This window comes from Canis lupus, chromosome 1 (genome assembly GCF_048164855.1).
Source record: "Canis lupus baileyi chromosome 1, mCanLup2.hap1, whole genome shotgun sequence".
Lineage (NCBI taxonomy): Eukaryota > Metazoa > Chordata > Mammalia > Carnivora > Canidae > Canis > Canis lupus.
In genome coordinates this window covers 1,343,536-1,360,821 of record NC_132838.1, presented here as the reverse complement: position 1 = coordinate 1,360,821, position 17,286 = coordinate 1,343,536, and the positions used below count along the sequence as shown (strand labels likewise).

Genomic DNA, 17,286 nt, shown 5'->3' with positions numbered 1-17,286 from the left:
AATGGAGATCCCACTACATCCCCTTGGGCATGGGTGCGCCAGGCTCCCCGGAACTGGAAGTGTAAAAGCAGCAGCTTCTTCCCTAGCACCTGGCCAGGATGACCACACAGGCAGCCAGAGTGTAGTGCACAGTCTGCAGTGTTTGCCTTTCCTTCTCTCTGCGGTGCACAGGGTGCCAGACAGTGTTAGAGAACCGACTTCCTCTGTCCGCTCAGAGCTGAGGTGACACGGTCGTCATAGAGATGCCACTAGATCAGAACCCAAAGTTTGCAGTGACTGAAGGCACAAAACATTGTTGCTAGATCTGGGTTAAGCTTCCAAGCATTCTAGAATGCATATCCCTGTAGCACCATTTTCTGTGTATTTTCAAATTCACTTAGGATAGCACCGCTCAATAGGAACCACGAGATTAGGTACAGCCTTGTTTAGTAAGCTGTTCTGGGAAGAATATGTGTACAAGAAACTCTCAGATGTCCTGTAAATCCTCTTGACTCAGCCCCAAACATAAACTTCCCCTATGTGCTGGCATGGCAGACAGCTTGTACACTGGTTCTGGACGTGCTGGGTGCAGGCTGTAGACATGAACCAACACATCAGAGTGGCCAACAGGATGGTGGCATCCACATTGTGTGGGCTGGACCTTCTGCTGGGATTCTGTTTTGAATTCCTGATGTTGGTCCCTGCTCAGGCCCATGGCTTGTAAATTGGCACATGGCTACATTCCTGCACCACACATCATTAGGATCAGGAAGGTTTGTGAGGAGTCAGTGGCTGCCATCCCACTCCCATGCTCATCTGTGTCTTCAAAGCAGGTTTTATTAGAGTATATTAATCTTGGTCACAAAGCCAAGAATAATTGCATGTATTTTAGTTACCAGGAGAAAAGCAGGGAAGAACCATCCAGAAATGTCATTGAGAAATGACAAGGTCTGTGGCAGATTCTTGTCTGAATTCTATGGATGCAAACCAACAGAGCCTGAAAGTGTGCTACATACAGCCTCAGAGCACTATATTAAAGTATGTGTGTGAATGCCCGTGTGTGCGATTGTGTTTGTACATGTGCAAGTCTGAGTGCACATGTGAAGTGTGTGTTTGTGTGTGTGTGTGAGTGCATGTGTGTGTGTGCCTGTTCACAAGCTATTAGGCTATAAGGTCTTTTTTTTTTTTTTTTTTAAAGATTTTATTTATTCACGAGAGACACAGCGGAAGAGAGAGGCAGAGACAGGCAGAGGGAGAAGCAGGCTCCATGGAAGGGAGCCAGATGTGGGACTCGATCCCGGGTCTCCCAAGATCATAACCCTGGGCTGAAGGTGGCACTAAACTGCTGAGCAACCTGGGCTGTCCAACTATAGGGTCTTTTTAAAAAATATTAGAGGGGGAAAAAAATATTAAGAGGGATGTCTGGGTGGTTCCACGGTTGAGCACCTGCCTTTAGCCCAGGGTGTGATCCGGGGTCCTGGGATCTAGTCCCGCATCAAGCTCCCCACAGGCAGTCTGTTTCTCTCTCTGCCTGTGTCTCTGCCTATCTGTGTCTCTCATGAATAAATAAAATCTTAAAAAAAATAAAATATTAGAGCACCCACGAGCAGTGGGGAGGGGTAGAGGGAGAGGGAGAAACAAGCTCTCTGCTGAGCAGGGAGCCTGATATGGGGCTGTATCCCAGGACCCTGGGATCATGTCCTGAGCCAAAGAAAGACACCTAACTGACCGAGCCACCCGGGGTTCCCCAGGCTATGATGTCTTAAGGCACAACATTCATAACCAAGCCATCTGGGCATTGCCACTGACCCTTTTGTTGTTTTGGTTCCATTTTGAGAAGTCTCAACCATCAAGGTTAGGGAGGAGGCAGGATTTGAAGATCAGGCCCTATATAGTTTCAAAGCTGTGCTTTTTTGGGTAGAAACACAATGGAGACTTCTGACCCTTTTCTGTAATGAAATAATGTTGAAAATGTTCTGATGCACAGCAATGTCTAGACACCACCCCCACCCCGGAATCTGTGGTAACAGGTTGGGTCTGGAGTCTACCCTTGCCCCTCCTCTTACAGGGGCCCTGGTCTCTGTGCCTATGTGATAAAATGGAGGGCATGAGGGTGTCAGAATCGAGAGAGGGCTTGGGGGAGAGATTTTTCTGACCCTTGGCATAGAGACTGCCTGCAAAAAGAAAAAAACAACTACCTCTGGGAAAGAGGAGAATCTGATTTCCAGAGTTACTATATGGTTAGATTCAAAAGTCCAGTTTGCAACAAAGTCACAAGGCACACAAAAACAGGAAAGTGTGGCCCATTTAAAGGAAAAAAAGATACCATCCCTGAGAAAGACCTGATGGCAGTTCTACTAGACAAAGACTTTAAAGCAACTGTCTTGCTCCTCAACTAATGAAAGAAGTGGAGCAAATCAACAAAACAACCTTTGAACAAAATGGAACTATCACAAAGAGAAAGCAAAAAGAAACTGAAGAGATTCTGGAGCTCAAAAGTACAGTAATTGAAATGAAATACTCATTATAGGAATTCAGAGGCAAGTTCTAAGCACAAGGAAAGAAACAGTAGATTGTAACCTAAGACAAAGTTGAATTTGAGGAACAGAGAGAAAAAAAAAGTTAATGGGACCTGGGACACCTGGGTGCCTCAGTCAGTTAAGCATCTGCCTTCAGCTCAGGTCATGAACGCAGGGTCCTGGGATCAAGGCCCATATTGGGCTCCCTGCTCAGTGGGGAGTCTGCTCCTCCCTCTCCCTCTGCCCCTATCCCTGCTTGTGCTCCCAATCAAATAAATAAAATCTAAGGGAAAAAATGTTAATGGGACCTAAGGGGCCTGTGGGATTCCACTAAGCAGGCCAACCTGTGCATTGTAGGTGTCCTAGAAGGAGGAGAAAGAGGTAGAGCAAGTGTTTGAAGAAATAATGACTGAACATTTCCCAAGTTTGAGGAGGCACCAGGAAACTGAATGAACTCCAAGTTAAGATGAACTCAGAGACCCACACTAAGAAACACAAAGGCCAAACACAATCTTGAAGCAGCAAGAGAGAAGTAAATCAATACATGTCAGGGATCCCAAATAAGGGTAACAGATTTCCATCAGAAACTGGAGGTCAGGAGGCAGTGGGTTGATATCTGCAAAGTGCTAAAAGGAAAACGTTCAACCAAGAATTCTGTATTCTGCAAAATGTCCTTCAAAAGTGAGGGAGAAATTAAGACATTCTTAAATAAGAGCTGAGGGAGGGCTTTACCGCTAGACATGCCCTTCCAAGAAATGCTTGAAGGAGCCCTGCAGGGTGAAATGAAGAACAGTAGACAGTAACTTGAAGCTGTGTGTAGAAATAAAGATCTCAGTAAAGAAAAATGCATGGCCAGTTATAAAAACTAGTACTCTAACAATTTGTAACTCTACATTTTGTTTTCTACATAATTTAAGAGACTAGTGCATTTAAAAGAATTGCAAGTTTATCTTTTGTGACAGCAAGTAAAAGGGCTGGGTTTGGAGATATTAAAGGAGCAGAGTTTTTGTGTGTTGTTGAAATTGGTATACATTCACACTATAGTGCTAGAGTTTCAGGATGTTAAATGTAATCTCCACAGTAACTACAAAGAAAATAGCTATAGAATATATACAAAAGGAAATGAATAAGGAATGTAAATGTTTCACTACCAAAAAAACCCCCACAAAACACAAAAGAAGACAGTAATGCAGGAAATGAGTGACAAAAAGAAGCTGCAAGGCACATAACAAATAGCAAAATGACAGAAGTCCTTCCTCATCTGTAATATAAATGGATTATAACCTTAATATAAATGGATTAAACTCTACAATGAAAAGACAGAGATTGGCAGAACAGATAAAAATCATCATCCAGCTACATTGTCTTTAAGAGACTCTAGATCCAAAGACATAAGTAGATTGAAAAATGAGAGAATATAAACATGTTCCATGCAAATAATAACCAATGATAGCAGGAGTGGCTACACTGGTATCTGACAAAAAGTGAGTTTAAATATTAAAAAGTTAAAGAGATAAGAGAGGCCACTGTACATTAATAAATATTTCCATGAAACAAGATACATAATTATAAACTTTTACATGTCTAATGACAGGCCATTGAAATATATGAAGCAAAACTTGACACAACCAAAGGGGGAAATGGATTTAAAATCACACTTGGAGAATATACTTCTTGTAATAATGGATACAAAACCCAGATAGAAGTAGGGAAATAGAGGACTTAATAACTAGATCTAACACATTCAGGACACTACCAAGCAAGAGCACACACATTGCTCTCAAGCGCACATGGGACGTTTTCCAGTATCATATGTCAGGCCACAAATTAAGTCTCAATGAATTTAAAAGCAGTTGTTCTACAATCTTCTGTGACCACAATGGTATGAAGTTAGAAATCAATAACAAAATTGGAAAATTCACAAATCTGTGGAATTTAAATCAGCACACAACCCAAAGATCAAAGAAGAAATCAGGGAGATTAGAAAATACTTAGAGATGAATGAAAATGAAAACAACTTATCAAAACTTACGAGATCCAGCAAAAGCAGTGCTAAAGGGACATTTATAGTTATAAATGGTTACATTAAAAAACAAGAAGATCTCAAATCAACAACCTAACTTTACAGTTTAAGGAAATACAGAAAAACTAACCCTAACCTAAAACTACCAGAACAAAGGAAATAAAGTTTAGAGCAGTGATGAAGTCAGGAACAGAAAATCAGAGAATATCAATAAACTAAATGTTCTTTAAAAAGATCAACAAAATTGACAGACTTTAGATGAAGAACAAAAGAAGATTGAAATTACTAAAATCAGAAATGAAAATGGAGAAATTACCAATTCTACAGAAATAAAAAGGTTTCTAAGAGTACTATGAGCCTTTGTATTCCAACAACTTAGATAACATAGATGAAATGGACAAATGCCTAGAGACACAAAACCTGCCAAGTCTACATCTGAAATTTTCTAAGTCCGAAAATCTGAACAGACTGAAAACTAATAATATCAAATCAGTAACCAAAAACGTCTATATAGAAAAGTCCCTGGGCCCAGTGGTTTCACTGGTGATTTCTAAACATTTAAGGAAAGTCCTACCAATCCTCAAACTTAAAAAAAAAAAAAAAATGGAAGGGAGACCACTTCTTGACTTATTTTAGGAGATCAGCATAACCCTCACAAAAATGGAAGGGAGACCACTTCTTGACTTATTTTAGGAGATCAGCATAACCCTCACAAATCAAAGCCAGACAAAGACACTACAGGGAAAGAAAATTATCGACCAACATCCCTTGTGATCATTGATCCAGAAGTCTTCAACAAAATATTAGCCAACAATTCAGCATATTCAAATGATTATATACCATGACCAAAAGGCATTTTTTCCTGGAATGCAACGATGATTCAACACACAAAAACATAAATGTGATACATCAACAAAATGGGAAAAACACAATAACCTTGATGCAGAAAAAGTGTTTGACAAAATTCAAGTGTTTGACAAAATTCAACACCCTTTCATTAAAAGAAAAAAAGAAAAAAAAAAAAGCTCAACAAAATAGGAATAGAAGGAAGCTACCTTAACAAAAGCCATATGTGAAAAAACACAGCCAACAATACTTAACACTGAAAGAAAGCTTTTCCTGGAAGATCAGGAGCAAAATTAGGATGTCTGCTTTTACCACTTTCATTCCTGGAAGTTCTAGCCAGAGCAATTAGACTGGAAAAAGAAATAAAAGGCCTTCAAATTGGAAATGAAGAAGTAAAATTATATCTGTTTGCAGATTATCTGATTTTATATGTAGAAAGTCCTAAGGACCCCACAAAAAACTGTAAGATCTAATTAATGAATTCTGCAAAGTAGCAGGATTCAAAGTCAACACAATGAATAATCTGAGGAGGACATTACAACAATAATTCCATTTACAGTAGCATTAAAAAAAAAATAAGATACTTAGGAATTAACCAAGAAGGTGAAGACTTGTACAATGAAACCTACAAAACACTGCTGAAAGAAATTAAAACATAAATAAATGAAAACACACACTGCGTTCATGGACTGGAAGACCTAATGTTGTTAAAATGTCAGTGTTGTACAGAGTCAATGTAATCGGTATCAAAATCCCAATGATATTTTTTGCAGAAATAGAAAAGTTCTTCCTAAAACTCATGGAATCTTATGGGACCTTGAATAGCCAAAAACAATCTTGAAAAAGAAGGAAAACACTGGAAGAGTTACACTGTGGTTCTGGCTTCAAAGGAGACTGACAGACAGAATGGAATCAGGAGTCCAGAAGTAAACCCTTGCACATGTGGTTGAATGACGCTTGACAAAAGTGCCAAGGTCATTCAACAGGGAAGGAATCCTCTCAACAAACGGTGCCGGGGAAATGGGAACCTTACCTCACACCATCTAATAAAAAGTAACTAAAAATGGATCAAAACCCTAAATGTAAGACAACCACTATAAAATTCTTAAAACCGGATTAGACAACGATTTCTCAGATATGACAAAAGGCACAGGCAACAAAAGAAAAAGACTTCATGAAAAATTTCAAATGTCACACAAATACACTATATGTAAAAAAAGCAATGCACAGAATGGGAGAAAATATCTGCAAATCCTATATCTGATAATCAATATTGAAAACACACAATGCCCACAGCGTTCTGCGGCAACAACAACAAATGAACAACCCAATTACAAAACAGGCAAAGGACATTCTTGAACAGAAATCTCTCCAAAGTCCATACACAGGGACAGTAATCACATGAAAATATGCTTATTATCACTCATCATCAGGGAAATAGAAATCAAAAACTATAAGGAGACACCACTTCACACCCATTAGGTGGCTACTATGTCGAAAAAAGCAAAGAGGGGCACCTGGTGGCTCAGTTGGGAAAGCGTGTGACTTTTTTTTTTTTTTTTTTTTTTTTTTTGCGTGTGACTCTTGACTTTAGCGCTATGAGTTCAAGCCCCATGTTGAGGGTAGAGGTTAAACACACAGACATACACAGAATGAAACTCAGAAGTGATGTTGGGTCATTTGGAACCATATTTTCTGCTAAATATTCATGATAGAGTTATTTTAAAGAATTTTTGAAAAACTACAAAAAAATCTAAGTATTCGGTGAAGATATAGATATGTGAAGTGAAATAAGCCAGTCACAAAAATAAATCCTGTATGATCCATGTCCATGAGGTGCTTAGAGGAGTCCCCTTCACGGAGACAGTACGTGGTTGTGCCAGGAGCTGGGGAGTGGGGATTGCAGAGCTCATGTTCAGGGGGCATAGAGGTGTAGTTTCCCACGATGGAAGTAATCATGGGGATGGAGGGTGGTGACAGCTGCACGGCACTGTGTCTTAAAACACTGAACCGTATGCTAAAATGGTTACGATGGTAAAGTTTCTGTTATGTGTATTTTACCACAATAGAAAAATCTGAAGAAAAACAAATGGGAAAAAAATGTACAAATAGCTCTCACACAAAGATTAAAGGATGATAAAGTTTCATCTTATTTACATTTATAGCACTTCTGAAAAATATCCATAGGTCTGCAATCCCTTATTGGGAAGTCCTTAGGGTCCAAGGCTGCACACGGTATCAAAAGTGTTAATATTTATTAAGCATCTGAATATTTATACTAACTAGCTTAACTAGAGGAAGGCCTTTGGGGAAAAGAGAGGTAAGAGTCACAATAGTTAACACTCACTACAGACTGAGGCTTGGTGACACAGGTTGTGCTTTCCAAGGGCCGCCTCAGTATTGCTCACAGCAGCCTTGGGGGACCTGCAACCCCAGGTTACAGATGAGGCTGCTGGGGTGCTGGGCTCTGCTGGCCATGGGCTGGTGTGGGTTTTCCACCAGTTTGACTGGTCCCCCATGGTTCCTGATGCATTCCTTGGGGTGGTTGGGGTGGAGCATTACAGTGGGGGTGGGTGATGGGGTCCCCACCTTCCTCCTTACCAACCAGACCCCTCCTCAAAGCCAAGGCATCAGAGAAGCTCCGTCCTTGCCAGTACTAGAGTTAGAAATAGGTGCTTGGCCATGAGAAGTGATGGTGCTGGAGGAGAGAGCCCCGTGTCTGCCTCTGGACACTGTAGCTTGGAGCGGGCTGGTAGCTGTGAGGCAGCGTGGGAAGCCCTGGATGCATCCGAGCCAAGAGGAACTTCACCCTCCCACCCCTTTCCTCCTGTCGGGCGAGATGAGGAGTATTTGTGTTAATTCACGAAGTCCTGCTAATTGCATCCAAAAGCATCCTGACAATCGCTGAGAATCACCAACTGAAATCCGCAGGTGGCAGGAAGGGGTGTAGGCTAAGGCATCGTCCGCCTTCCGACCTTGGGGGCCCCGAGTTTGTCAGACAACCACGTGCCAGGGGAACAGTAACAATAAAGTAACATTCCCTGGTGCCCTTGCATTACTCAGGGCACTTTGTACTAATTTACTTAATCCTGGGGGGCAGGTGCCATTATCGGATTCATAATTGAGTACACTGAGGCAGAGTCAGCCCGCAGCTGCATGCCCCCATGTTTGCCCCCTCCCGGGAGGGGCTGTGGATCACGTACCTGCCTCCTACAGCCAGAGGGGAGTGGGCCAGGCCACAGGGCTGCGAAGAGCTCCCAGCAAGGGGAGGGGCCGAGGGGGTGCACAAGGCCCACAGGTGCTCCGGCTCCTTGGCCGTGGTGACCTCATCACCAGCCTGCCACCCCAGCCCATGCCACTCTGTGAGCACCCTGCTCCCAGGCTCCCAGGCTCCCAGGCTCCCAGGCAAGTGGCACTTGAACATGTACCAAGGTCAGAACCTCAAGGTGCCAGCTGTGTCTCTGCCCCCACACATGTTGTACACGTGCCTCATTAAAAAAATGACCCAAAAGATCCATTCCAGACGTAAAGATAAAAGGAAAAAAACCTCCCTGATTCCCATTAGACTAAAGTCCCCCAGCCCTGCACATACCAAAAACAAGTCTAACTTTCTGGGAAGTCCTTCCTCATGATCTGGAACATTTACATAGAGCACACGACCCTGCACAGAACGTTCCTTCCCCGAGCTCTCCTCCATGAAGACGTGTGTCCCTGCCAGCTGTCCTCACGCAGGCTCCATAAAACTTGTGTTTCTTTAAAACTTTTAAAAAGATGGTTCACTTTGCATCAGCTGACTCCCTTTGCCCTGTTCACAGTCTGGTAAAATGGCATCCACCCTGTGGGACCACAGACGCCAGCTTGTCACTGAACTCGATGCCACGAGCCTGTTTCTCAGCCCTGGTCCTAGGACCTCCGGGTCACGTGCTGACAACCCAAGGAAGTTCCTGTCCTCCCTTCAGGGTCTTTCCCTGAAGGGTTTTACTACTAAGTATTATGGGAAAACAAGGAATTAGGGGAAATCATCAAGTCCTGGGAGTCATGGCATCTGGTTTGGTTTCCATCTGCCTGGCAACACGTAGGAGAACACTATCTCCATGGCCATCGCCATCGCGTCCCCTGCTTCTCGTGGGGTGGGGAGCCTCCGCCAGCTTCCCCACCTCCCTGCTTCACGTGGACCCCTCCCAGTGGACGTGCCCCTGGCTTCGGGGAGTCTCCAGGGTGATTCCACACAACCTGTGAGGACAGCAGGTCAGGCTCCCGCGCCTCTGCCGGGAGCTCAGGTCCACGTGGTGTCTGTACCTGGGTGCCGGGACTCCCCATCTCCGAGGATTCAGGAGCAGAGCCAAAGGGAGGGCGGTTGACCCCCACCGACGATTTGGGTTCAGGTTCACCTGTGGTTCCAGCCCCTTCCAAGAGGCCCAGGAATCTAGGTAGAGACCCTCTCCAGGGGCTTCACACCAACAGGTTTTCTGGAAGGGGGTTCCAGTCCCCATCCCCTTCACTGCCGTTTACCAAAGGCTGGAGAAAACAACTTCTAGCTTTTTTTCTTCTGAACAAGAAATTCATGTTTTCCTATGTACCTTACCTCCGTCTTCTGCTTTACAAACCTGTGGAAGATCATTTCGTGCTGCTTCCTTCCTAGTGCCTCGGAGGCCAGACAGGCCACGAGGGCAGGAAATTCCGGACTGAGCCCCCACCGCCCCCATCGTTCTGGGGCCTGAGGGGACTCTGGGACCCCAGGCTGCCTAGGCTCAAAGCAGGTGGAAGGTGCGTCCCCTGTGCCCCGGGACAGGCTGGGGTGTTCCGGTGTTTGTAGCAGAGCTGCCGAGAGGAGGGGCCGTGGCAACGGGCTCGGGAAGCTCCCCACTGGGAGCTCCCCAGGGGCCCTTCCCACTGACCGCGGGGCAGGTGTGGCTCCGGGGTTCCAGAACCAGCATGACCCTGCCCCGGGTTGCAGACTGGGCAGGAAGGGCCTCGGTATGGATCCGCGGCATCGACGGTGTCCGTCAGGGCGGGAGGTGCTGGCCTGCAGGTGACCCGCATGTGAGCGCAGCGGGCAGGGTGCCAGGGACCCCGGGGCCAGACCAGGGCACGGGGTGAGCTCTTCCCCGGCTCCTGTGCCAGGGGCAGGGACCCAGCTGCGGGGCTCCCTGGGGCCCAGGAGCATGGGCGGGGAGGCAGGTGCGGGGCTTCTGAGACCCAGCAGCCTCGGCTGTGCGGCCCAGTCTGGCCTGGAGTTGTCTCTGCAACACCGGCCAGAAATGGAGGTTTGCCAAGTCAGGAAGCCCAGATCCTGGCTGGGTCACAGGTGTGTCTGGTCCCCCAGCAGCAGCTGCCCCCTGCCAGGGCAACCTGGGTTGCCCCCTGTGCACCTCCGCACTGGACCGGCGATCCTCGGAGCTGGGAATGGAAGCACTGCATCGTTGCTGATCAGGCAGGTGTCTCTCTGTCTGTGCCTCTGTGCCTGGATGGCTGACTTCTGTCAGCATGTCTATGGCCCAAGCCCTGGCCCAGCGCCTAGAGCCCTGCTGGGTCATTCTGCAGAAGGCCTATGACAGTCCAGCAGGATCTAACCTTCCAGCTCCCCGACCCCAGCGCCTGGACGCCTGGTAAGGCCTGCCAGGGAGGGAACTTAAAATTAAGGCTTTTTCCACCTTCATCTGCTACACCTTGTACCATCCCCCTCCCCCAACCCTTATGGGGATTAAAATAGACACCCAGGATCCACAGTTTGGAACTGAGACAGAAACTTCCAGAAATGATCTTCTAAATTATATAGAAGATACTTTTTATAGAGAATGTCTTCATCTTTTCCATAGCATTTACCCCAAACCACACAACCTTGATGGCACCTAAAATACTACAGGACCAAGCCAGGTGTCCATTAGGAACTTGCCCTGAACCAGGTCTTAGTGTCCTGGGTATCTGGCCAGATGGCAGCCTGCTGTCCTGTGTCACCTGTGTCTCTGGAATGTGCTCCACCTCCCTGTCCCTGAGGCTCAGCTGTGTGCCTCAGGGTCTGTCCACATGTGGAAACAGGTGGCAAGGTGGGCACAGGCTTCCTCACAGCTCCGCAGATGCATGTGTGTCCAGAGGCTTGTGGTGCCTGAGAGCCGGGCCGTGCACTCTTGCAGGTCTTCTAGGACCTAATGTGGAGAGGGAGGGGGAGACATTAACCTGCACTCCCACATGCTGTTTCTCTTTCAGCTAACTGTTCCCAGGCTATTTGCATGGTTCTTAGTCACCTGTCAGGGCACAGAAAAGAATGTTTTTAATGCCTGCCACCTGACAAACAGCAACCAGATGAGCTCTTGTGTCTTTCTGGTCTGAATGAAGCATGTGCAGAAAGAAGGGCGTAGGGGCTTCTGTGGCTCTAGGCCACCCAGGGGGCCCTCCCTGGTCGTAGGGGGTGGAGAAGGGTGGTCAGTGCAAGATGTGTTTATTTCACAGTTAAATAATTTGCCTTCTCTTGCATCTTTGTTGAGCTTCCTGAGCACGGAGCAGGATCAATATACAGTTACCGTGTGAGTAGGCCCTGTTTCTCCCTTCCAGGGGTGTGGGCAGAAGTACCTGCGTCAGGATGCATGTGCTCTCTTACTTAAGAGGTGATGGCCAGGGGCGCCTGGGTGGCTCCGACTTGGAGCGTCTGCCTTCGGCTCGGGTCATGATCCCGGGTCCTGGGGTCGTGTCCCACGTCGGGCTCCCCACAGGGAGTCTGTGTCTCTCTCTACTTCACCTGCTGCTTGTGTGCTCTCATTCTATCTCTGAAGTAAATTAAAATCTTAAAAAAAAAAAAAAGTGATGGCCTGGCATTTCTTTCTACATTGTGTCTTCAGAAGTGCTAATGCTACCAAGGATAATAAGTGGTATCACTAATTCAAGAAAGCCTTTTACAATTATACAATGATATACTATAAAAAAAATGATATCCTATAGCTTTTATTAAAATTTTAGCTGATGGTTGAAACGTGCTTCTCTAATGCTCCAGGCGGAACCCTCTGCAAGGTATGAGGAGGGACCTCAACATCAGCATGTCCCAGATTATCTCTCAGTTCTTCCCTGGAATAAGTGACAGCTCCATTTTTGCAGTAAACAGCATTTTCCTTAAGAGCAAGAACAGCTTTTTTTTTTTTTTTTTTTTTGAAGATTTTATTTACTTATTTGAGGGAGAGAGAGAGAACAGGGTGAGAGAATTTTTTTTTTAATTTTTTTTTTTTTTTTTTTATGATAGTCACACAGAGAGAGAGAGAGGCAGAGACATCGGCAGAGAGAGAAGCAGGCTCCATGCACCGGGAGCCCAACGTGGGATTCGATCCCGGGTCTCCAGGATCGCGCCCTGGGCCAAAGGCAAGCGCTAAACCGCTGCGGCACCCAGGGATCCCGGGTGAGAGAATTCTAAGCAGACTCTGTGCTGAGCCTAGAGTCCAAGGTGGGCTCGATCTCATGACGTGGAGATCCTGACCTGAGCTGAAACCAGAGTCAGACATTTAATTGACAGAGCCACCCAGATGCCATGAGAGCAGCTTATTTTATATGAGCCCTCAAGGCTGGGCCAGCCCCATGATCCTCACCCCTCACAAGTGCCTCAAGGGTGTCTTAGAGGTGACTCCTGCCCGAGGCCATGTTCCTGTGTGAGTGGTTGTTGGCATCAGGGAAAGAGGAGTCATAGAGACTTTACCAGTTATTTTCAGGGCCTCAGGATGCATCCGCGGTTTACAGGATTCTCACCCCCTGCATATGTGGAGACCCAGCCTCTCTCACCTGGAGCCCCAGACCCAGGTGTGTTTTAGACTTTAGCATGTTTTAGGCTGTAGAAAAGTGACATGCATGTGGACTAGACATAGTGACAGGCTCCAAGCAGACCCCTGACCAAATGTGATAGGATTTCTGCAGCAGAGCGTGAGAAAGTTCTTGAACATGTAGACAATGACACGGGGTTTCTCACCAGGACACATGGTCCCATCAGTTAAGAACTTTGGGCTTCCAGAGCTTTTTGCTGTTGGAATTGTGGATTAGGGACCCCAAGTGTGGGGACGCATTCCCTTAAATAGAGGAGCTTCGGGCGTTTGCTGAAATGCCCTTATTTCTAGTTTCCAGACTTGCTTTAGACGAGTGGGTCCTGAACGAGAGCCTCTGCTGACTTTGCTATTTCTGACTCTAGAAAGATCACAGATGTCAGCCGTGTTCCAGAACTTCTCACACTGATGTGTAGCCGCTCTGGATCCCAGTCACCCATGCTGATTGCTGTCCAGGGGCCTCCAGGCCCTGGGGTTCCAGTGAATCAGACCAGAACCCGCAGTTCCTAGAGCCCGCTGGCCAAAGGGAAGGGCCCCCGTCTTTAAGGTGTGCCTGTTAGCGTGCTGTTGGCATCACCTTTGCACAGTCCTGGCTTTCTTGACGGATGGGGAGCCAGATGGAGGGAACCCCGCATGGGAGCAGGCTGGGTCGTGGGTGTCCCTTGGCGCTCACAGGACTTCGACGCAGCAGCAGGAAGCTGGCCGCTCTCTGTAGGCAGTGCCTGGCATGATGCAGCCCTTCTGTTCCTTGCTGGTCAGTGCAGGTGGCAGGTGTCATCTGGGTTATGTGCACCTGTGCCACCTGACCTGGCACCGTGACAAGAGATGACCCCAAACCTTCCAAACTCAATGCTTATTTTCTTGATTGGGAAAATCACAGGATTGCTGTCTGTGTACATTTTGTGCATTTTTCTAAGGGGTGAGGGGATAGGACTTGCGAGCCTCCTCTCAGGAACAGAAGGAAGGTCAGAGGCTGTTTGCCCTGAGGGGACACCGTGCTGCTTGGCGGCTGCTAATACACAGCCAGGTCCGTGCATGTGATCAACAGCCGGGGGCAAAGGTGTAGGAGCCGCCTGGGCCCCAGGGCTGACTCCCCTCATAGCCACGGCTGCTCAGCGAAGTGCATCGAGTTTCCTGCTGGCCCTCCTAAAACTGTTCCCTAGTTCAGTGAAAACGTGGGAAGAGACAGAGTTCTCAGTTGAGCCATTTCTGCCCCGTGTACCCTTTCACCCCCCAGGGTTCCTCGTGGCCCTGCCGCCACCCTCCAAGGACCTGCTCTACCTTCCTCAGCCTGCTGCCACCCCACCTAACGCTGCACCGTGTGGGTGCCCGACTGCAACGCCCTGCTCGGCCCCGCACCCCGCTCCCACCGGATCTGAACCAGCCCCAGGGTGGGACCCCCAAGGGCCCACGCTCTCCCCTCCAGGGCCCTTTCCAGCTATGGAAGGTTTGTCGGGCTCTGGAGTGTTTTCCTCAGTTTCCCCAAGGGCAGCTTTTCTGTTGGAGGGTCGCACCTCTGCACACCCACCCTGAATTTCCTGGGTCCCCTCCAGGCTCCCAGCTCAGGGCTCGCCTCCAGCAGCTGTCGTGTCATCAGACCAGACCAGAAATTCCTCCTTTCCTATGCTGCACATCAGGCTGGTGACCCTGAGAGGAACTAGCCTTTCCCTCCCCTGATAACCCTGAGGTCCTTTCAGCCTGTCACTGCACAGAGCAGGACGGGGTCCTGTGGCTGGGCCGGGGCTTGGGAGAGGGCCAAGCTGCAGCCCAGGGGTGATGGGGAGCCTCCGCGCAGAGCACAGGGACGCACTGTTTACTCACCTTCGGGTGTGCTTTACCTTTTCTTGCTCTTTGTCGAGTAACGTTTGCATAAGTAAAGAGACGCATGGACACCTTCCCAGCAGCCAGCTTTAACTGTGGCCGACTCTTGGTCACTGCATCCACCCCCCCTACCCTGTGTCCTTCACCAGACCTGCTTCCAGGTGAACCCCAGACATCATAACATCTCACCTGTGACTCTTCCAGTGTGTACCTCTAAAAGTAAGTTCTAGAAAAACACTGTCACTGCTGAAATCTGGACTCTGCAAGTGCCTGTCTTGACAAATACCACTGTTGACATTTCTGAGCATCTCACAAATTTTAAACATTTTTATATATGTTTTAAGGAAAAATCGTATATATTTAGGCTGTACAATGTGACAGTTTTGTTACCGAGACATAGTGATACGATTACCACAGTGAAGCTAATTAATGCAAACTCTCCACACATGCTAACCTCCCATGAGGTTTTCAAGGGGTTTGGGATCCAAAAACGGTACAGGGGTTGCAGTTGGCTGATGCTTCTTAAGTCTCTAAATTTCTAGGTTCCTTATTTTTTAAATTGAAATTTATCTTGCCACAGCTGGAGAGGTGGCTCTTGCTGGTAGGAGTGTTCTGTGTCTTTGCCGTCAGCCAGGCACATGTTGTCCCCAAGCACTTGGAATATGGCTCTTGCGCCTGGGGAACTGAATTTTAACTTTTATCCTATAATTCAACTTGGGCAGCACAGATGAGCAGACTGCCTCACCGGGCCACAGAGTTCTGGGCTTACTCTTGATTCTGCAGCAGGTCTGAGGGGGCGTGGGCATGAGGGAAAGGATGACAGAGCAGGTGTCCGCTGCCCAGAGGGTGGAAAGGCCCTGGGGGCCGAGGCTCCGAGTTCTGATCCTGGGGCAGGGGGTCCCTGGAGCCCCCTGCAGACTGGCCACTGTTGGCTGTGCAGTGATGCAGTCGCTAGGGTCACTGGAGGGAGGCAGGCGCCTGGCCTTCAGGGCCCCATGGGGGCGTGTAGCTGGGGGTCTGTGCGACGCAGATGGCAGTGTGCGGGGTGGAGTGCAGGGTCCAGCACTTAAAGAAAAAGCCCCTGTTGCCTCCTCTCCGTGCTCGTCTGACTGCGGACGTCTGAGATTTACCCCAAGCACCAATCCTGTGGCGCTGAGCCACCATGGCTCCAGCTCTGACACTGCCTGTTGAGCAGCACAGACCCCACACAGTGGCCCCCGGTCACAGGGTGTCACCCCTCCTATCAGTCAGCTGGGATCAGGGTTCCCACAACCCCAAGGGGGCTCCATCACTTGCGAGGGCAGCTCCCCGACGTCAGGACTCACTCACATCTGGTGGCTTATTAAGTCATGAAGAACAGCACACCACGTAGATGAAGAGCCGCCCAGGGTGAGGTCCATGGGCTTCCGAGCGCAGAACCTGCTGTCCCCGTGGAGTGGGGGTGGGCCGCCCTGCCAGTCGTAGGTGGATGTGATCAACCCGGAAGCTCCCCGAGCCCCGTACTTTTGGGATTCTGAGCAGATGGGTCATTGCCTCCATCTCCAGCCCCTCCCCTGTGCGGAGGACGGGGACTCCGGGCTTCTCCTGACTGCTCTGGTGACCTGCGCCGTCCAGATGCCCAGGCTCTGCACTGGGCCAGGCGGGGTCCACTGTATGGAGGATGAAGAAACGGAGCCCCTCCGGACCTGGGTTCTGACCATGGCATCTGCCAGAGCCAGGCTGAGTCGAGCACAGAGCTCTGAGTGTATCTTGGGTCAAGGCCCTGGGGACCGTGTGAGTCTGGGTCTCTTCTCCAAAAATACCTGTAAATACCCAGGCTTTGGGGGCTTGCTCCCATGGGGCCGGACCCAGCCTGGGCTCAAGCCCAGTGGGCCATGCGGGGGCTGCAGGGACACAAGCCCGGCAGGAGTAGGGCTGGGGGCTGCGAGGGAATTGTCTTCTTGAAGCTGCGTGTCCCTGCATCTGGCCAGCCCACACCACGCCAACCCTGGACTCTTCCGGCCTGCGCCCCTTGGGCTCCTGCCCACCCTCCCGTGGTCGCCCAGCTGCCTGACTAAGTGGGGCTGTGCTTCCTGTGTTGTGGGGCCGGCCCGCATGCAGAGCCGCTCTGCCCAGGAGGCTGCAGGGCAGGGGTCCCCGCCTGAAGGGGTTTGTGAGACCCTGTGACCCGCCACCCCCTCATAGTGAGCTCAGGCCACGACTGGACCAGCTGCCCCTGCCACCTGCTGTGGGGGACCTGCCTGAGGGGTGCTCGCTGCACGGAAGAAGCCAGAACAACCTAGCAGGGTGGGCATTGTGTGTA

General features: G+C 48.6%; 2 long non-coding RNA genes across 3 annotated transcripts in view; one reads left to right on the top strand and one right to left on the bottom strand.

Annotated features, from left to right (window-relative positions):
• Nucleotides 1–10,978: 10,978 nt before the first annotated feature.
• Nucleotides 10,979–17,286, bottom strand: LOC140626482 (uncharacterized). Its single transcript, XR_012025676.1, has 3 exons — nucleotides 16,314–17,286; nucleotides 11,938–12,148; nucleotides 10,979–11,513 (listed from the first exon to the last, which is right to left on the bottom strand). It is a non-coding gene; the product is annotated as an uncharacterized lncRNA (long non-coding RNA).
• Nucleotides 16,850–17,286, top strand: part of LOC140626441 (uncharacterized) — a 30,260-nt gene continuing 29,823 nt past the window's right edge. Inside the window, exon 1 of one of the 2 annotated variants that reach the window (XR_012025642.1) lies at nucleotides 16,850–17,270. This is a non-coding gene — a long non-coding RNA (uncharacterized lncRNA). The remainder of the gene's footprint in view (nucleotides 17,271–17,286) is intronic. The other variant, XR_012025619.1, reaches the window with a different exon arrangement.